At 38.4% G+C, this 22,362-nt stretch overlaps 1 protein-coding gene across 10 annotated transcripts in view; it reads right to left on the bottom strand.

The window, feature by feature from the left end:
* The window catches only part of OPCML (opioid binding protein/cell adhesion molecule like), a 1,143,910-nt gene that overhangs the window by 520,604 nt on the left and 600,944 nt on the right, over positions 1 to 22,362 (bottom strand). The gene's annotated exons all lie outside the window — the stretch shown is intronic.

The following is a 22,362-nucleotide window of genomic DNA, read 5'->3' as shown; positions in this document are numbered from 1 at the left end:
GAATGGATGTATGAATGAATGAATAAAAGAAGGAAGGAAAGAAGGAAGGAAGGAAGGAAAGAAGGAAGGAAGGAAGGAAGGAAGGAAGGAAGGAAGGAAGGAAGGAAGGAAGGAAGGAAGAGAGGAAGGATTTTTAGGGCAAAATTTTATCTTTATTAATTTGGTTCAAATACTATATTCACTTTTATAAGCTGGATGAGTAAGTCAGCTGCAGGAAAGAAATTCCCTTAATATTCAAATATTTTAACTTCAACTTATACCTACAAAGATCTTTTCTCTTTCCTTCCCAATCCCCTCCAGCCCATATTCTTGCTGCCATAAAGGAAGTATCTTCCTCTGGTCCAAGGTTCTTCCCTTCACCTAAGTTCTTGTCCCACCCTTCCTTCTTCTTGAGAACCTTCTCTATTAACTCTGCCAGTTCCATTTCCTTTGGCTCTTTTCCAGTAACATTTAAGAATATATGCATCAAAGCAAATTTAAAATATTAAAACATAAATGTCCAAGGGCTTCTTCTCCATCTCTTGTAAGAGGTAAGAACTTTTGTTTAAGATCACACAGTAAAGGTCTATCATTCTGTTGAATGATAATGAGATAAACAGAAGGTGGGGAGATAGAGAAGCCAGAAATAGTTAAATTTACAGTGAAAAGACAGAGTACCCCTGGTAGAAGAATAAAGCAAATCCTAAAGGTGTACTGATAATAACAGAGGAACAAGAACTTATTCTGACCGGGTTAGAAAGAGAGTTCGAGATAGTTGAGAAAAAAAATAAAAGAAAGCTGTTTGGAGTAGGGAACAGATGCTGGGTATGTAAGGTATTACAAGAAATATTGGGAAAAGAGAATTTTAAGATACCTTGATGTGTGTCATAAAGAGAGAGACCCTTGCAGTTTTCAAAAGTAAAGATTCATTTGCTTTCCAATAATATTCGTTGTTGCTGCGGCAGGACAACTATTTACTTGAATAGTGTATTACATAGGTATTTAAGCCAGAAGCAGGAAAGTCTAGCTGCAGTCCAGCACCATTATTCTTGAAAACAAAACACAGCAAAACCCCTTCCTATTATTTATGTCATGCACTTCTTTTCTCAATTCCTATGGAGGTTGTCCTGATCCACCGCTTATAATTCCTCAATTTGTACTCACATTTCACTTTTGTGCCATCAACAGATCCACTAATCCACTCTTCTTAAAATCATCAATTATCTTGGCTAACTCAAGTGGATTCTTTTGAATCTTAGTTTTTTATTTGACTATTAGGCCATTCCTTGGACAGGACCAGGATAACTCCAGACCTAAGCTTTCTACAGATGGTTCATACATCAACTGTCAAACACAGACTTTTGAACCACCACGGCTAGGAGTACTGTTACTACCCAAATGCAGCCCTATTCTCTGCTGCCTCTGAGCACTCAGCTAGCTCGGTACCTGTGTTCTTGTTTAGTCTCCTGGGACTATCAAGTTGTGTGTGGTCTCCTTGTAGGTTATCCATCTAGTATTGAGGTAAGAGAGAAGTACTTTCCACAACACCTCCCCTGGGAGGGGGTGTAATTCACAGACCATTGTGAGTTCTATGTGAAAGAAGCCACAATACATTTCTCTAATTTCCCACTCTCTTTTTGCCAAACTCTAGACTTCAAAGCTAGACTTGAGCAATTAGCAAGGTTGTAAAAGCAGTTTTAGAATAGTTCAGTCAACTCTTCTGCAAGTATGTCACTGATCCAGCATCTTGTTTTCAATATAAACATAGTTGGCACCCATTGCTTCGAGGTCTCAGTCAAAACAACAACAAAAATTAGTACTTTCCGGGGATGGTGACCCCTGTCTCCACATATTCAAGGCAAAGCTAGAGGTTCTCCTTACATACTCCCATTTATCATAGGGCTGTGTACTTGTCTCTGTGTCTGACTCTCTATAATATCATAAGTGTCTAAAAGGTAAAATTTTTGTCTTTATAACACAAAACAACGACAACAACAACAATACTACTACCTCACCACTTATTCTTTCAATCAGAATTCTATTTTTTCTCATCTAAACAGCCGAGCATTTTGCAAGCGTCGTCTGTTTACTCTCTCCATTCCTTCCCCTACCATTTGGTCCTCAACTTGTTCAAATCTAAGTTCTGGTCTCATCCTTGACTGAAACAATTTCCATTAATGTCACCAATTATCTTGTTCTTAAATCCAATAGGTCTCATAGGTCTTGTACTCTAGTTAGTAGCGAACTTTTTTTTTTTTTTTTTTTTAATAATCTCTCCTTCCTGAAACAGTCTTTCTTGGCTTTCTCATATTTTTTTTAAAAATAGTCTTCTTTCCTGTTAACTTTGTGGCTGATTTTTGTCTTTCTTCCTTCCAAGCTTAAGCCACTAAATATTGAAGCTCTTCAAGGCTATCCAAGGAACTCTCCCATTCTTACATCCTTTCTCCAACAAGCTAATTCATGCTCACGCCCTTCACCACTGAAGAGCCCACAACAATCTCTCTGAGCAGCATAGCATAGCCTTGTATTCTTTTTAGCAATAATCAAAACACCTATGTCCAAAGAAACTCACAATGGGCTCATTATATATTCCTCCAACTGAGTCTTTAACAGTGAGTGGCCCACTAGCCCTTCACTTAGGCAAGCTGAAAAACTTGGTGTCATCCTCGATATCTCTTTCCTTCCTCTCCAATATCCAGTCTACCACCAAATCTTAATGGTTTTATCTCCAAAGTGCTCAAAGTGGTGCACTCTTTTCTATTTCCACCAATCATTCTATTCTATGCTACCATCATCTTTCACCTGAACTATTAGGCACTGAGTCCCAAAGGTATCTCTAAGTGCACTCAGCCCCCTCCTATTCTTTCTGCATGCTACAGCCAGAATGATATTTAAACAAACAGACAAAAAATCATTCATGTAATCATTCTCCCCCTCCCCTACCACTGTGCATATTTTTTATTGTATTAATAAAAATGAAGGTCCAAAATATACCTTATAAAACTTGATGCTGTCTCCATATTCTCTGCTCCAAATGTTTGATGTCCTCCTGCCCTAGGGCCTTTGCACATTCTATTCCTTCTGTATGAAGCCGTCCCTAACCAAATTATTTCCAACTCATTCATGTCTGTGTTGTGGGAAGCTTGTCCAGCATTCCTAATCCTCCTCTCAAATCTTTCTCCCCTAGCTCCAGGCACCTCTTCATTAAACACACCTGCACCATTGCAAGTTTACCTTGTATGATTACTTAAAGTCCATCCCCAGTTTGTGCTCCTTATTGCAGTTCCAGCGGGCAACACAGTGCTTGGTATACAAGGAAAGCTAAATATACATCAGTTAGATAATTTTAACCTCACCAAAATAAGTGACCAGTGAACACGGTGTCTTTTTAAACTAAATAAAAGATGGAATAAAATCATTGTACTTCTCTGAGCTTCAATTTCCTAATATATACCATGGGAAAATTTCACAGAACTCTTTTAAGGACTAAATAAAATATGTTCGAATAGCTCAGCATATAACCAACTCTCAATAAAAGTTAGCTTTCTTAACTTCTCTGCAAAATATACACATACAATGACATGGAGCAAGGTGGTAAAATAAAACTAGCCATGGCTTAAAATACGGGCGACAAATTCGAGGTGCAGAGTCCCCCTGTTATACATGTCTCAGTAGGATTCCATTTCCCCAGGAAAGTTTTTCCCAGTGATGGGCACTGTGCCTTCTTGGCTTTCACCTTTTCCTTCTTTTTCTCTGTGACAGCAGAAGACTCATCAGGAGCAAAGAGAAAAGATAAAGAAACATAAAGAAAAAGAAATGACAGTTTTCAGGATGCCAAGTAGATTATTCAACTTCATCTTGATTTACACATGACAGATGTGTTCCTGAAAAATATATGTAAACTGAATCATACTTCAAATTCACAAGGGACTCTTGGTATTTAAAGGAACCCTCCACTGAATTCTTTTGGAAAAAGAATCACCAGCAGGCTGACTAACCTCTCCCCTTTGTGTATATATCCTGAGCATTATATAATCCCTCTTTACTCCAGTCTGGGGCAAATTTATGTATGGCTTATGTAAATGAAGATGCTTTTAAATGTTAATTTCAGATGGAAAGCCATCAACTGGGAGGCCAACTTAGAGGAAACATTTAATAAATCCAAGCTACAGGCCTGCACATCTATGGGTTACAATGTGGAGTTTCCCTGACCTTCCTTACAGAACTGAGAGTTGAACGTTCTTCATCCACAAACTGAGACTGAATGAGCCATGTGGGGACTTGCTCTGAAGTCACACAAGAAGGTGTTATCCTAGCAAGAATAAGGCTCAAGAAGTCAGGGCTTAGGAATGAGTCAGCAAATAGCTCAATTAGGTTGGAGAAAGTAAAAAAAAAGGACTTCTTCATGAAAGCTTGTGTGAGCAAGATGATCAGTGAAATGTGCTTAGCAGAGTGTCCGGCACATGGTAGACGGACATCCAGGCTACTTCTGTGACTTCAGCTACTCAGCTGCCTATGTTGCTGTTTGCCTAGAAGCAAGTGACAGAGACCAGGGTACCAGGCAAAGGCTCTCACCTGTGGCATGGAGACAACAGGAGGAATCCAGAAAGAGATAACAGATATTTTACTAAGTAACAAAGGGAAAACTAGTATCATTAAAGACTGCCCACATGTGACCAGAGGACAGATCTTTAGATAATATTTAGGCTGCATTAAATTAGATCAGGCCATAACTACACTGAATAGCTATCATTTCCCCGTTGCTATTTATTTAATACCCTGAGAATCCTGATATTGAAGTCAAATTGTTTTAAAAGGCAATGTCAGTGGTGGAAAGAGGAAGAGGCGAGGAAACAGAATCTTTTCTAAGCCCTAGTGCTCTCCAACTGCATGAGCTTCGATATAATAGAGTGCAAGTGGATGAGCTTTAATGCATTTTCCAGCCGTAAGAATTTTAAGAATTTCTGGCACCAAACACACTGCCCAGCACCACATTTTTAAAAAATGAGTTATGATTTCTCACTACTAGCAAAAATAAGAGAGGAGGTAAGGGATAAACTGGCCCTTTGACGTCAGCCCATCAGCTGCTCTCCCAGCCAAGAGTAAAATGATGGAATATTACAACAATGAAGAAAGGAATAGCTTAGATAATACTCCTCTCTAACCTCTCTACTCACTGCTACTCTACCTCTTCCCTCTGTCATTGCAGAAAAAAAAGCATGAGTGGTGTGTGTGTGTGTGTGTGTGTGTGTGTGTGGTGTCTAGTTTTCATTGGTAGTAGTTGATGAAAGTGGTGTTAAAATTACATCTCAAAAATTTGTTTTTGATAGATGATGAACTTTACCTGAAATCAGAAATTGGCTATGTAGCTTCAGGAAACATATCATATTATAACATTTTAAGGTTAATATAGGTGACTGGGTCTTTGGCCGGTATTGACTGATGAGTCTTGCCAGTTTGGCCTTGGGCTGGCAAACATAGATTGGTCCTCCTTTACAGTGTGGAACAGGAGGAGAGAGGGGAAGAGATGGCTCACACACAACTGGAAAAAATCTCGGACACCCCTTTTGGAGCTCAGCAGTTATCTATGTACTCATCAAGGAAAAACTTTTCATTCATTTGGCCATTAATATAGCACAAAGACCATATAGAACAGGATGCATTTCTTTCTGATCGAGTGACAAATGTCTTGAACTGCTGAGCGCTCATCACGGCCAGCTTCCTTACCCCAACAAATTGCAAAATACAATAATAATAAACCTAAATAACAACAGCAGCAGCTAAATTATTTCTCCATACCAATTGATTCTTTAGATGGAATGTCATCTTGACAGATCTCTTTTGATAGAGGTGTCTAATTGAATAGAGTTCTCATTGCTCTTGAATTTGTGACTTCAGACTGCTGTGAAATAAATGCAATTTGGAGAATTATTTCCAAACAAACAACTGCTACTCCTCTGGGAACTTACTATTGCTTCCAGTTTTTGAAATTGTTGGTAAACCACCTACTGACTAAGCTATTAAAACTAGGTGTTTTGTTTGGATTCCAGGGTAATGGTTCTATAAATCCAAAGCAAGAAACCGCAAAAGCCTACAGAAGGCCATGCACTTAGAAGCAGGAGACACCCAGGAGGCTGCTGCCCGCACACAGCTTGCAGCACTTCTCAGATCCTGACCTAGTTAGCAGGCTGCTCCCCTGGGCAGTCTGAGTGGTGGTAATTAGAGTGTGTGGGGGAAACTTGTATAATGAAGTTCCTTCAGAGGTGGCAAATTTGTTTGCATGGAGATTGTTCTCTGGATCTAAAACTTGAGACAGAGTTTGCCAAAATGTTCAACAGTAAGACAAAACTTTTTGAGGAACTGGCAGACTCCAAGTGCATTCAGAAACAGCAAAAATACTTTATAAAGCGGGGCTCCTTTCTCTCTGGAACTTCAGCTGCTTTTTAGGTGTGCATTACTGAGCTGTGGTGTCTGGAACTAAGCCATCTCCCACAGTTTCACAACACTGCTATGGAGTTGGTAGTAATACCACACCCATTTAATAATTTCTGAGGCTCACAGACATTATAGAACTCCCGTCGTATCTCAGGAATCCAAAGACAGGGCTGGGCTAGGCAAGTAGTTCTGATTCCAGAGCCCAGAGTTTAACCACACTTTCCAAAGATGGAAAGTTGAGGAGTAATGGGACGTACTGACCTCTTGATAAAAAATTAAGGGATTGACTTTGCTTTAGGAGGACTTCAATAGAGACAAGATAACCTAGAGGGTCTAAAAAAAAAAAGTGGGACCTTGTTTCAAACTGACTTTTTATAAATCCTAGCTTCAGACTTTCTTGCAATATAAAGCTTGGATAAGCTATCAAATGTTTCTAAGCCTTGTTTTTAATATCTGTATAATGAGAATAATATCGTGGTTGTTTTGAGAATTAAACGAACTAATGTCTATAAAAGCAGGGAGTCATTGCCTGGTTCATAGCCAATGCTCAATAAATAGGAACCGTAATTTGATTAATGATGCATATCTTAGCATTCATAGTCTTCAACAATTTCTCAAATGTACACATTTTCTAAACTTCATGGAACATTTCAGAACGCAAGCATGAACTCTCTGCATTTTGGAAGGGTTTCTTGAAATGCAGCCTAAAACGTGACTTTTATACACCAAAGTTCTCTTCTTTCTTCTCCCTGCTGCCTTTCTACATTCTCTTTCCCTCTGCCCTACCAGAACAGGGGCACCTTTCATCAATGTATTCGTCCAGGGCTAAAATATGACTCATGGTAGGAATGAAAAGGAATATTCTGTCTGTGTAGCCAGCAAAGGCCCGTGGGGCAGATTCTCATTAGAATGCTTTACAATAATATCAATCAGTATTAAAAATGTATGTTCTACTCAATTTTTAAAACATCTTAAATAAATCTTTAAATAAAGCTATTTTGTTTTATCTTCAGGGCTCTGTGAACAGCCACCCTAAGGGGCCCTTGTTCCCCCAAGTACAGCCCCTAAAGTGTTTGCTACAAAAACTTGCCTCCGTGCCTGTCTTTCTGGGGGGTCTCAGTGCTGGTGGAGTCAAGTCTTTTGGGTGATGTTAATTCTTTGTTTGGTGGTAGAACAGTACCAGGGGAAAGAAATATTATTCCATTAGGCTCATTTACCATTTAGAATTACTTCGCAGGAAGCAGCAAGTTAATCCTTGAGGTGTAAGCATTATTCTCCTATTGCCATCAGAAAGGTCAGTGAGTCCCCAGGAGAGGGAAGAAGGGCAGTGGTCTTGTTACAGAGTTGGGAAACTCAAGGGAAGGCTAAAATAGAAGTAGATCTTTCCAGAAAGTAATGTGCTGCCTCCTTTATAAACACCTCTCTTTTGGCCAACAAAGATTACTTTCCTCTGCATCCCCACTAAAATCTCTGTTGAACTGAAATACCTACAGTAAGCAGCTAAAGTGAGTCGACTAGTTGTAATGTGATAGAGAATAGCGGGGACTGAAGCCAAATGTGACAATTCTAATAAGTCTGCTTTTTAGAGCTGATGGTCATTCCCTATCCAAACCATCAAAATCTACCCAGAATACTGCGATAGTCTCCCACTAACAAGATTTTTCTGCTTATCATCTCATAACCTTCTAATATATCTTACAAATTGCCATCCTTTTTTACGTCAAAGATTGTTACCTGCTCATGTCACTGACTCCCAAGAAGGGCACATATTTCCTTTTGCAATATGATTCCTACATGTCTTTTTCAGTCCTATCCTCTATTACTCCCTATAACCAGTAAAAGCTATTTTTCATCCTCTTGTCATTCCATGGGGTTTTCATCCGGTGTTTGTTTCCTTATGCCATTACCTTCTTTTGGAATGTTTTTCCTTCTACTTTGTTTGGCCTTCTTCAAGAAATTCAACTTCTTGTAAATGCGATTTCATCTATGTGACCTCCTCATATGACATCTTTCTTTGACCTTCCTCCGACTCCGGTGGAATTAACCACTTGCTCATTCACATTTCCAGTTGCTCTTTACACATATCTCTGTTACACCAGCAGCATGCTGCAGTCTAGTTAGCAGTTTATGTGAATCCTCCCCGTTAAACTCTGACATCCGTGCGTGTAGACAGATGTCTCGTTTCATTTGCCTTAGGTGTCCCATATACAGCATATCTGCTGACTCAAGGTACACTGTTAAAAGATAGTGAATGAATCCATGAACTAGTGAAAAAGTTTGAATAAATGAGTTCCAAAAATATAGTGCTCCTAGAAGCTATTTGATAGGAAACTTTATGCTTGTCTCTTGAAATCTTTTGTGGTCAGGAGCCTGGTACCAAGATTAGCTCTTTCCAAAAAGGAGCTGCTGATTACCATCATCAACAGTGGTATGCAGCTCTAGGAGACAAAAAGAACAACCAGAGGAGTAAAAGCAAGAGGACTCGTAAAAAGAGGATGATGACCTGTCTATCAAGCATAGCCTGTCTAGTAACCAGGAGATTGACATTAGGGTCATGATGTTACTAGAAATTAAAATGAAAAAAATTAACTATCTCTCAAGAAAAATAAGATTACACACACACACACACACACACACGCACACACACACACACACACACACACCTGAAAGCCAGAGGCCCTATATTTGGGTTTCCCTTGCCTCTAATTAACTATTTAACTACATTATTGAAATAAACAACAACAACAAAAAACAACTTAGTGTTTATGAACTCTAAGTTTTGTTCTTGCTCTAAAAGTCTATGTTTTTTAAAAAATTTTTATTCTTCAATTAGAGTTGACATTCAGTATCATTCTATATTAGTTTCAGGTATATAGCATAGTGATTAGACTTCTCTGTAATTTACAATCAATCTAGTATTCATCTAGCACTCTACGTAGTCACCACAACATTGTGGACTATATTCCTCAGGCTGTACTTTACATTCCCATGAATATTTTGTAACTACCAATTTATGCTTCTTAATTTCTTCACCTTTTTCAACCAGCCCCCCAACCTCCCCTCCTATCTGGCAATCACCAGTTTGTTCTCCATATCTATGAGTCTGTTTTCATCTTGTTCATTCATTTATTTTATTCCTAAGATTCCACTAAAAGTCTATGCTCATAAGCCCTCATGCAAGGTTTTCCCGTCAGCCATCTAAACTTCTCAATAAGAGCTTCTGTGCTTGTTCAGTTTGTGTAGCCTAAGTTGTCTCAAAAGACAAAGTGTGCTCACTGTTCCTTGTTTGACCACAGTCCCACCAATTCTCACCAGCCAGTTTATTTCCTTCACTATAAACACAGAAACAAGATGCTACTTGTTTTGAAAGATTTAACTAATCAATTTATATATACAACAAAATTGCATTTTTCAAGTGTATTACTAAATGTGCTAAATGAAGACAGAGGAGTCCCTTAGACCAGAATCCACTTGGACTCTCTGGACGTTGCGTTTTGGGATCACAGATAAGAATACTCAGCCTCAGAGCATGAAAGATTTGATGTCCAAAACCCAGTGTGGGAGCCAGCTAGAGGAATCCAAGCCGCACACACTCCCTGCCACATGAATCACAGGTTTCCCAAGCCCTGTCAACCCAAGTTAGAATATCCCTCTGGAGTCACTGCTCAGTCACTCTTCTTCAAAAAGACAAAGACTCCTCAGAGACAGAAATGTCAGTGCAGGACATCCGCAGCCACACATGGCCAAGTTGCAAGCAAGGAACACCTTTACCTGTGACCCTCTGGAGTCTGTCCCTGCTACCCAGTATGAACAGTCACAGGCAGGAAGGTTTATGCTGAAGGGCATGGCCTTCTACATCTCACACACGTATGCTTTTATAAAACAGCCAGTCTAATAAACTGTTAATGATTCCAGATGTAACCCTAGACCTCGTGTTCAGTGTGATAGAAATTTCATGTAGGTCAAAACACTTTTATGTGTTTTTTTAGGTCTAAAAATAGAAATGACGTTCAGGATTAGTTAAAAACCTAGGAGGAAACATTTCTTATGAAAGAAATGTGTTAGACCAGGAAAGCTTCTGTATCCTATGTATCAAAAGTTGCTGAGAGATGGTGGCATACAGGATATAGAAGCCAATGAGACATTAAATGATAAGATCGCCAACCCCTCCATTGTTGTCACCTACAGTTTGTTCCACAGAATTTGTAAGAAGCCCTTCTTAGTGACCAGTAAGTCAGATTTCAGTCCTGTGGGGAAGAGTGCATGGTGACCACACAAAGGAAATGCTTTACAGGGTATTTCTTTCAACTGTCAGCCTGTCACATCAATGTTGAACACTGTCATTGGGAGCAGGAAAGCTTTGGGTCCAAGAAATGCCAAGAAAATGGCAGTTAGTGGGCAGGGCAATTGCCAGCCTTCTCTTGTTAATATATGTGGCTGAGGTGGCATTTCTGACAATATTGCTTCTGCCTCACTTGCCATTTAATGTTAAGAGGCTTCTAGAGTCTACTGCATTTAAAGAGTAATGACTGTTTTCAGGGTAAATGCTCTGTTAAATAACCCTGGATTATTGTGTCGTGTTTTTACATTTATAAAATGGCATTTCAAAAAATAATAATTGTTTTAGAGTTAATTGATGTTTTTAACCATCACTGTGTGGAGAATTTTTATTCAGCAGACAGGGAGTGAGCAAAGGAGAAAGAGATTTCTATCGAGTAGTTGCTACTGAAAATAGTAATCACTTTTGCATGTGAAATCTTGGTAGAGAAGGCCCTCCTCCTCCCAGCACTGCTTTCAATAAGCTCTTTTCACTGCAATTAAAGCAGCCACAGGACAAAGGTAAGTCTCAGCCACATTCCCAAATGTAGTCTGCGAGCATTGGGCCTGGCGGTGGTCCAAGGGGGCAGTAGAGGCCTTGGCACAGATTCCCTGGCCATTATGCCCCCATGGGGGCAGGCTGGGCCTCTGATCAGCCTGAAGCAATGGCAGGAACCTGGAGCTCTGCAGAGCATGACTTTTCAGATGTGAAGTTAATTACACAGCTGAGAGTCTGTGAATTTCATACTGCTAGAGGCAGAGTGGAATGCAGGGATAGTACAGAATAAAACTTGGAAATTCCAAAATCTCCACATTGGGAGACTATAAACACTGGGTAGCCTCAAACACACATTGTGTACTGGGGATGGTACCACCATCTTCCTTTCTACCAAAATTCTTCCATCACTATTCCTCAAGCATGTCTATAAGGTACTAATTTCTATGTGAGTGAGAAATTATCTCATCATATGATTTCCTCTTGCTAGTATTTCTGTGACATAGGAATTGGGTATTATTATTATGACAGTTTTAAATATAAACATATGCATACACAGAGAAGATAAAGCTCATTGTCACTATGATGGAGCTTAATGGGGAAACAAAATCTTTATATTTGCAGTTCATTGCTGTTATATTATATATTCCATCATATCTTCATATACCTTCAAGATCTATCATATATACCTTCAAGACTATTGTAGCTGCATGCCAGTAGCTGGAGAATGGCAGTAAACAATGACCCAGACTAAATTGGAGGAAAATGGAAGAATGTTGGAAGGTAAAGTTGAAAAGAATGGTAAAGATCATCTAATGCAAGCCCTTTATTTTAAGGACGTGGAGATTAAAACCAATAATGTTAACCAACAATCCAAGATTATACATCTAGACATTAAAGCTTCAACATGAACTCATACCTTTGACTTCAGAAATCCCACATTTCTCTCTAACACTACTCTACCACTTTTTACAGAAGTCTGCATGTAAACAGTCCTTCACTTCTCCCCTCATTTTCAGCCATCACCATTGACAGTGAGCAGGATCAAGCTTGGTAAAAAATTACAAGGGGATTTTGACTACCTCAACAGCTAGAAATCAGTCATTTGAGCAACAGATATGTGTCCCAGTCTCCTGGGCTGCCGAGTAACCAGGTATCTATACTATGAAGCAGAATGACCTCACAAATAATCATTACGTGATGCAAGAAAGGATGCAATAGAAGAAAGTCAAAATATTTTAACCATCTTTTAACCTCCTAATCAAACCACAGTTGGCAAAATGTCCTGACTTTTCACTCATTCATCAAGATATCCCAAGGAGTTTTCATTTGAGTTTTGATAACTCTTCTAAGAGTGAAAACATTGACACGATATGCAAAGTCTATCCCAGAGACTAGTGGGCATTACCCAACAGCAAAGACATCAGATCATGTAACTCTCCAGTCAAACAACATTGTATCAGGAACCTTGACATTATATGCATGATAGTGGAACCCTTCATTTCTTTCTTCACAGTCCATAGCTGCTTTAAGCACAAAGCCATCAAAAGGCAGAAATATGGCTCAAAGACTGTCTTCCCCTTTCTCCACTTAGTGTCTAAAAATAATAAAGTTAGCAGTTTTCTCTGTTTATGTAAACATAATGCAATTTAATTGTTTCTATGCTTGTTAAGAAGGTAAATAGTCTTCCATTTTCATTATATAAGATCTTAACTTTCAGAAGATACAGAGCTGGAGGTATCTGGTGTGTCTTCCTCTGTTTCTCTTCAGAACAGAGTAAATGGAGGAGATAGCACTTAGTCAGCTTGAACAATTGGAACAAATTGAGACACACCAGTTAGATACTGTGTATTAGGCTCTGAAGGCCATTAGAACATTTGGAATCTTCATCATTCCATATGATGTCATGGAATAACATGGGATCTTTTCCATAAATAGAAGAAATAAAGTCCCCCAAAACTCCAATAAAAAATAAAGACAAATAAACAGGTAAGACTAAAGGGCTGTAATATTAAAATTCTGACTTATCTTTCATTATAATAGAAGTTACGATGATAAAATATAAGAAAAACATTAATATAATATGGTAAGCTATGAACTCAGAAGGTGAGCAAGATAGTTTTGCATAATAATAAAACAGCTGTATTTGCACCAATGTTTGTAAATTACCAGGATGTGATGAACTCATTTCCACCTCCTGGTTATGAGATCAAAGAAGCACAATTAGTAATTAACTTCATCATCAATGCCATCATCGATGTCATTATTATTAAAAAGTTGTAATTTACAAAAAATTACAAAGAACAAGTTAAATGAATCTTTGGAAACCAGTAATTAATATACTTATAAAAATTTTTAAAAACCACTAAATTGATTTTTAAATGTTTTCTCAAACACAATGGGTTAACAGGATTAGTATTTTCAGGTTCTGCCAAGAAAAAAAATTACCTATTCCATCACTCTCTAAATATTATGTTTGAATCATCCAAAATTAAGTGAAGCCAATATGTCTTTATTGTAATCTTATCCAGGATGCTTATTTGTCTCCGCAACCTCCCTCCTTTTCTTTTTCCATCTTGCCTCCTCACTCTCCCTTCATCCCTATTCATTTATTTTAATAACTTCCATTGTATATATCATTTCTAAATCTGAACTATAGGAAGCAATTTCTGGGAATGGTGAGGCAGGTGGAGAGAAAAAAATCAAGAGGAGAAGAGGTTCTGCTGAACTGTATTATGGATACCTATGTAGTTAAGTATCAGAACCAGTATCAGACCAGTTACTGGCCACAAAATGAACTGGCTTCTCTCTAGTGGTAGATCCAATCTGATTCCCAGGCATGGTGAATCAATCCCTAGGATTGTTTTCAAAACAATCATCTTTTACTTATGCACACCAACAAGTTTATCAAGATTATCTTTATCTATTGCATCAACTGTTTGGAATAATATCCTAACTGGGGGTGTTTGTTTTTGTTTTTGACTTTCAGCTCAGCTCACATTATTCCATCTTCCATCTACTGCTGCCAGAATGATATGTTACAATCTTATGACTTTCGATAAAACCTTTCGGTGACTCCCAATAGAATAATATCCATGCCACAGCTTCCTTGGGCCTTCTGGAAACAAATGAATAAATAGCAAACAATTTTTCACCATATGTTAAGTATATGTCAGAGACTTATATTTGATGCTTTCATATTTATAATCTTAACTGATCTTCAGAATAATCATTTAGAAGAGGTATTGTTGCAGTCAGAGTTGCCTAAAGATACAATTTGGAAAATGTTATATGTAACTTGGAAAATATTTTACTTATTACCATAATCTTTTTTTCTATAGCTTCTTTATTATTTAAAAGTGAAACATAAACAAGTTACAAGTTGTCACAACTACATTGATTGAAACTGATACATGGCAACATTATGAGATTTTATGCATTTGTGTTAGCAAAAGTAACTTAAAATCAATGATTTAGAGAGAAATTATTCAAGAAATCTTAATGACTTATTATAGTAAAAACACTTATAAGAGTGCATCCATTAATGAAGGACAATTATGAGAAAGTAAATTTATTATTCAGGAAATCAATTAACTAGTATTTAATTACTTAAAATTATGATCCCTTAGTAAACACTGATACACTTTGCTTACAAATATCATTTCTGATTATGGTTCATCAGGAGACAAAATGACTAAGTTATGTCATTGAAAGTAATTTGATTCACTTCACATTCCCCTTTTCTGTCTGTCTCTATGACTTAGTACTGTGAAGAACCAGAGACCTATAGGGACAAAAATACGGTGAGATTATGGAATTCCCCACATTTCACAAGGAAGACTTGCAGGCTCAGAGTGGTGATGCGGGCTGCCTAAGGCTGCACAGCTGACTGTAGATGGTCCTGGTGTTACCAAATTGAACCTGAGTTTGCTTCTTAGCAAAAACCTAAATGACACAGCAAGAATAGTTATCTCACAAGGCAGGATTTATTTGCAGCAAATAGGGAGCCCAGGGAGAATAATTTCAAAAGCCACGGCTTCCCGAATTGAGGAGCCTCTGTGCTTTTACCCTATCAAACTAATATATATCCATGATGGAAATTTTTGTCATAGCACGTAAGCGAGTGTGTCGGGTTTGCGCAGGTGCGGTAGTAGGTCATGCCTCTTTATGTGATGCATGTTCAGAAAATGTCATTTAAACTCCTCCCAGAGGCAGGTTAGGAGTTTACTATTATAATGAGATCTTGGTCTCCTTAATTTCATAATGGCTGTTGTAACTGGTTTGAGCTGGGTTTTTTTCTGGATTCCATCAGTGGTGTCTGCAGGTGCTTATCTGGAGACTCTAGCTACTCCCTGGGAAATATGCTAATGGAAGATTTTATTTTCTCACACTGAACTGATATCATCACTGAAACAAGAATCTCAAAAATCCTGGCTTCTAGAGAAATCCCTTTTTTGACTATGTTTCCTTGACAACTCGGAAGACCAAAGGGTGTGCACCTTCTTCCTTTTTCCTTTTTGAAGGTAGTAAAACTTTATAACTGCTATAGAAAACCATGGGACCCAAGTCATTCTCTAAGCTAAACGAGAAAGAGTGAGTTGCTTGGCTCGCTTAACTAACTCCCCCCTCCTCCCCCTCCTTCCACCCTCCCTCTTCTACATTTCACTAGGTATCCTTTTGACTCATTTTCCGCTGTTTTCTGCATCGCTATGGGCATAACATCCTATCAGTGCAGTTAATTACATCCACTTGGACTGTGAAGGACAACTTGATTGTTTCAAAGAGCCAGAGGCCATATAATTCATCTCATTGCTCTCACAAAGCTAGTTCCCAGTTGCCTCTGCTGCAAGCAAGAGAGAGGGATGACCCTTGGAAATGTGTTGGCACCCTCGATCCCTGCCCAGATCCACAATGGGGCTCTTTAATACTTCCACAATGCTAGTGTCCTCCCAGTTATAAGAAAACATCGTTTTATTAATTCTGAACTTGGTAACACTGAAACGGGGCTAAGTGTGTGTGTTTGATTACACATCCTCATTAGTTTTGTAACTTTTCTTAAAAAAAAAAATAATGTAGCTGTTTATTTTACTATGCAATATAGTTAATTCACTGTGACCATAAGTTTTCTGTTCTAGTATAATATTCATGTAATCGTTTAAATTTGCTCAATGCTATACAATTTCTTCCTTCTGTGTGTGGAAGAATGAACTGAAATTGAACTTAGTTACCACTAAGGCCTCAATGTCTTTATCTCTTTGTCCTTTGAATTTGAGAGCAGGCCGAGGAACCAAAGGCCCTGCAGAGGGGTGAGCTGCTGTCTCAGAAGGCAGGATCCTGACCGGTTCTCAGTCACAGGGATGCTCCCCTCCCCCCGCCCTGTGCCCGGATTTACTTCACTCAGGCTCCTTTGAGACCAGGACATCCAACTGAGTGTAGTTTAGCTGATTCCTGTGCAAAACCAGAGCAGCCACTGAGTCATGAACAGAGTGGAAAAAGGGGATGGTGACCCTCTTGGAAGCGTGACAACAATCCCCTGAGGAGCCGGCTAACCATGGGGGCAATAGAGACTATACATTACTACATGTCACAAGGTATGTGTGACTCTCAGAGAAGCTTTGCTCCAATTTTAGCTTGAGAAATAGTTATGTTTCTCCCCAGCTACTGATTTATCTTTATGAGACAGACATTGTGGAGGATATAACTGGTCGCATCGCCCTCTGGGTTCTGACGACCACGTGGTCCTTGCATCACTTTGTTCTCAATTTCTTTTTGTTTCTACTCGTTTCCTTTCTTTCTAAAAAACATTTTTAAATGACATCAATTCAATATATCTAAGTGATCTATTTAATAAAGAAGCACACAAAACATGTGAACCTGCCTTTCTCTTACCACTTTGCCATCATTTACCTCCATAGAGGTCCTGCATCTACCCATTTGCAAATATTATATAGTGAATGTGTATACACATGTATCTGTTTTATAATAGTTACATGAATTATTATATAATTTGCTTTTTTACCTCCCAGTAAGACATGCACATTTCTGATGTCCGTATGTGCTTCAATACCTCATTCTTTGTAACATCTAGGAGACACATCATAGAAATTTTGGCAACGCTTCAAGCAATTTGGTTGTTTTCACCCAGCCACCATGCTGCATGGGGCTGAATCGTCAGGAGTATCTCTGGAAGATTTTTCTAAATGCCCCCTCCAAAGGCTAGGAGTGGAAGTCAATTTGTATTCAAATTTCTAATTGTTATTGATATCACCAATGGCATCTTCCAAAAGATTCACACTTATTTGCTCACCAATAGTGTTGAAAAATTACCTTTTCTTTGAGTCTTCACTGATACAAACTACTATTTTTATTAATTTTGGGGAAATATTTTGTACTTTGTATTTTAATTTGCATTTCCCTGATTACTCATGAGGTTCAGAATCTTTTTACATATATATGCACTATTTTATTTTAAGGAGATGCTGATTCACATCATTATTTTCTGTTGTGCTATTTATCTGTTTTGTTGGTGATTTGTGGTTGTTCTTTATGTAATCCAGCTTTTAATGTTATAAATATTGCTAATCTTTTTTTCCCAGTCTACCACTTGTCTTGTAATCTTTTTATGTTTAGATCTTTTGTATTTAATGAGAACAGTCTATCAATATATCAGTCTTTTCTTTCATTGCTTTTGGGTTTCCTGGTCTATTACAAAATGTCTCTCCGCTCACAAGAATATGTATACATGTATGAGTAAAATTCTTTATTTCCCTGATGCTGTCAGAACTTTTATCTTTTTATTAATGTTCAGCTCTCTGATCCATCTGCCATTTATTTTTTTATTGGAGTATGAGGTATAGTCTTACCAACGTTTAATTTCCGATAATTATATCCTTATAAGACTCCTTACACTCCTTTGAAAAAGGACACTATGAATAGGTAATTAAAAATCACCTTTACAATGTCATCACTACCAAGAGAAACAGCCTCTTATCAGGGGTTTCTGCCCACAAGCCCTTCAAGGCCTCTTTTCTCCAGAACTTTAGGTTCCCATGGCTTAGCCAAGCCATGCCAATGTGAAACATCACAACCAGAGTCATGTGGTTATGCTTCTGCTGTTTATGCAGTAGCACTCTGGATACTGGTCACTGAATTCCCCTGTATGTTTGTCGAGACAGAGGAAGGTAAAAAAAATTCACATTTCCTAAACTTGAACACATAATCTAAGTATCCAAGACAATAAACCTTCCAAAAAAAGCAGAAAAAAAAAAGATGTACCACGAGACTATGAAAATGTGTTCAAAGTAAGTAGTATACGCAGGGCTTAGAAGCTGAAAGAAAGGGACAGAATGAAGAAGTATGAATTGGTAGAGAAGAAAGGGAAATAGGCTAAGTAAGAATGTCATGAAAGACTGTCCCAGACTGTGTTGAGGTCATTCGAATAGAGAAAGGGAAGACTGAGGTCCCCCTGCACCTGCCTCCACCTTTAATGTAGAGAACTTGTGGTAGGTGGGGTAAAGTAGCTTGCAAGGCCAACAAGCAACCACATCTTTCCAGTAAGTGGGAAATCTAACTGTAACTATGGAGCATTGTTCTTCTCATTCACATTGTATAATGTAATGTGAGCTCCACATCACGACCCAAGGATCCTGGACCCTGGAGATTAGCCCCCCAGTGCATAGAGAATGTACCCCCTCCCACACCCCAGTAATCAACTCCAAGCTACCATAACTAATCCATCATCTTTAGTTACACAGGCTGGCTCCTGAGCATTAATGTGGAGTTAATTAGACAAATATCTTACGCTGAAGTCCAATTGATTATTAAGACACCATAACGAGGATTTAACATCACAACATGTACTGGAAACACTATATTATACCCTAAATGTGCCTGCTCACCCTCAGAAACTGTGTAGAGTCATCAACTGACAATTAGCATTCAATAGCAGCTAAGGCTTATTTTTATCACTGCTGACTTAATAAGGCAGTTATTGTTCTCTCTCTTAATATCTATCGATTAAAGTTTAAGGCTGGGCATCAGGCATATATGCTCTTGGCTAAATATAGGGTAGTTAGCATGTTTCCCTGTTGAGCCTGACTTGGTCCTTCTTACTCATTCTACAAAGCAGAGTCTTTTGGCATCCTGAACAACACCCTGGACTGAGAGAGCACTGGGCTAACAGTTGAGGGAGTGTAGAATGAGGTGATACTTCCTGGGAATTTGGGAAAGAAAAACACAAAACAGTGTTCTGAGGTACCTGGTTTCCTCTAAAGAAATTCTAAGTTTAAAAGCTGTGTTGTTTTAGGTTGCCATGGTACCTGACTAGATTAGCCATAATCCTTCCCTGCAGTCCGAATGAAGACCTTACTGCTTGGCTCTGGGATCGGTTTAATTTCTTCACTGCAGTTAAACAATGGCTGCACTCAGCAATCTCCTCCACTTTAGGCAATGTTTGTGTGTGTGTGTGTGGTGGTGTTGGTGGCAGCAATGGTTAACATAGTCCAAGGGCCTACTCAGATCACTCCAAGCTCCTGCACCTTTACTCTGGAGTGAAACAAAAGAGACTGTAAATCCACTGGTTCTTTGTATGTAAAACAAGTCTTCAAACTGTGGAACACCATGATTTCTGGGAGAAGCTCTTCTGCCTCCATTCCCATCCCTGCTGTTGTTGTTTCAATATGTTTTCCTGTCTTATGAGGGTTAGTTCTACGTCACTGGTCTTGAAAATAATCAAACAAAGTAAAAGATTACAATATAATTTTTAATTTGCTAATTTAAGTAAATAAACACTTATTTTACCTTTCTTATAATGCTTTTTTTAACATTCACTTTTTAAAATGGTTTGTATCACGTTTTAAAAAGTATTCTGTTTATTGAGGTAAATGTCTAAAAAGTAAAGTGTATAAAGGGCACTGATCTTAAGAATGTAGCTCAATGATTTTTAACATATACACTTGTGTAACAAAACACAGATCAAAATATAGAGCATCCCCACTATGCTACAAGTGTCCCTCATGCCAGTTTTTAAGTATTAACCCTCAAAACTCCTTTAACCACCACCCGAAGGAACTCTACTGACTTCTGCCATCATTGGTTTGTTTTGCCTGTTTTTGAGTTTCACAAAGTTGGATTTACACAGTGTGTACACTTCGGTGTCTGAAAAACACTACTTTATAAAAATAAAAATGAGAATATGAAAGTCAGGGATTTTTTTTTTCTTTTAGGTCAGTTAATTTACTTTGCAACACTCTAGTTATCAAATCCTGTTTTCTGACATCTTTAGCTAAAGTTTTTGGTCTTTCTTAAATTCCTGAGACCCTAGACATTCTTTATTATGACTCTGCAATCACCACCAATCTTAGAAGAAGATTCATATGAGAACACTTAAACCACAAAGGCTAAATAGACATTTATTGAACATTTGCCTTCTCAACTTAAACTTGCCAACATATAGTGTTACAGATTTAAAAATGTAATTTTTGTCAATCTTATTAAATAGAAAAATTTGGAGGAGGAAATTATGACAATGACATCTTAAATTGACTGGTATCTTATTTGGAAATATTTTCGAATATTGTTCAGGTAACTGCAGGGGTAAAAAAAATCAGTCTGGATTAGTCCTAAGAACTAACTGTGGATTATGGTAAGATATACAATAAATAGAACTTGATATACATGAAAGGTGGTGATTTTCAGTACATCAGAGTCAATGTAGCTGGCACCAGAGAAAACCATCAAATCCAGAAATAGGCAATCTTGAAGACTGTGAGCAGAAAGGTAGTAATCTGGGCCTTAAGCTTTGAGCCTGGATTTAATTGCAAGACTTGGGTCCTTACTAAGAGACTAGCAAGAGAAAAGAAGGGCCTCAGCTTTGGAAAGATTGATTTACCAGGCAGGCAACCAGGACAGAGACTAACAAAAAAAAGGACATATTCAAAGACAATGGTTCTCAAAGTATGGTCCTGGGACGAGTAGAACCAGTGTCACCAGGAAACTTGTAAGAAATTGCTCTCCCCAGCCCTCCTGAATCAGAAACTCTGAGTTAAAGCCCAGAAATCTGTTCTAACAAACCCTCTGGATGATTCCAGTACTGGCTAAAGTTTGAGAACATGTGAGTCAAGAGGTAAGAATAGGGTGCTATGTACAGCCTGCTTCTCAGGAGATAGTGAACAATGTCAGAGCTGGGCTATAATTATGAAACAGTGCAGAGCCCTAGTGCAATATGCTACAACACCCTAAATCTCTCCAGTGTAAGGGCTTGTCCTAGGCGTGAAGACACTGCTCAGACACAACCGACAGAATCACATAGAGCCTGACAACACAAATGCACCTTAACAGAAGACATGGAAACTTACCTTAACATGTTGAATTGATTGCTTCTATCTTCAACTACCTCAATATTATGAGCTTTTAAAAGGTGGAGCTTATGCTTATTCATTACCCACAGCGACTAACGAAATGCTTGAACCACGATAGGAGGTCGAAAAGTGTTTGTGGAATAGATGAGAGAGGGAATGAGTGAGTAAAAGAACAGGTAAGTAAAAGAGAAGTTAAAAGCAGGCCATACGTATTGTACAAATCCATGTACATGAAATGTCCAGAATGGGCAAATTCATTGAGGCAGAATAGAGATTGGTGGTTGCCAGGGGCAAGGCAGAAATGGGGAGTGCTATCGACATGAGGTTTCTTTGAGGAGGATGAAATGTTCTCAAATTATATGGTGGTGATGGTTGCACAGCTTTGCAAATATACTGAAAACGACTGAATTGTATACTTTTAAAGGGTGAATTTTATGGTATGTGAATTATATCTCAATAAAAATAATTACATTTTTTTAAAAGCTGAATGTGTGAATGTCAAGCAAGGTGTTTGAGAATAAGCATTTCTCAAGCTAAAACACATTGGGAGTCTCATACAATGAAACTTACCAAGACAAAATGAAAATAGAGCAGTCTGATCACTGCCCTACCTGCCCCTGCATGCAGGTTTCATTATACCAATACGTCAATGGCAACCAGGCCAAAAGGAGGTTTGTAGCAAGCTGAACCAGATGCATTATTGTTTCTAAGATAATGTTTCCAAAATTTTTATCCTGCTAGCAGCAGAGGAAAGCATGTAAGCACAGTATCAGGAGA

This window comes from Rousettus aegyptiacus, unplaced genomic scaffold, assembly GCF_014176215.1.
Source record: "Rousettus aegyptiacus isolate mRouAeg1 unplaced genomic scaffold, mRouAeg1.p scaffold_m13_p_5, whole genome shotgun sequence".
Lineage (NCBI taxonomy): Eukaryota > Metazoa > Chordata > Mammalia > Chiroptera > Pteropodidae > Rousettus > Rousettus aegyptiacus.
Note: the sequence above shows the minus strand (reverse complement) of the source record. Positions and strands in the feature narration are given on the sequence as shown.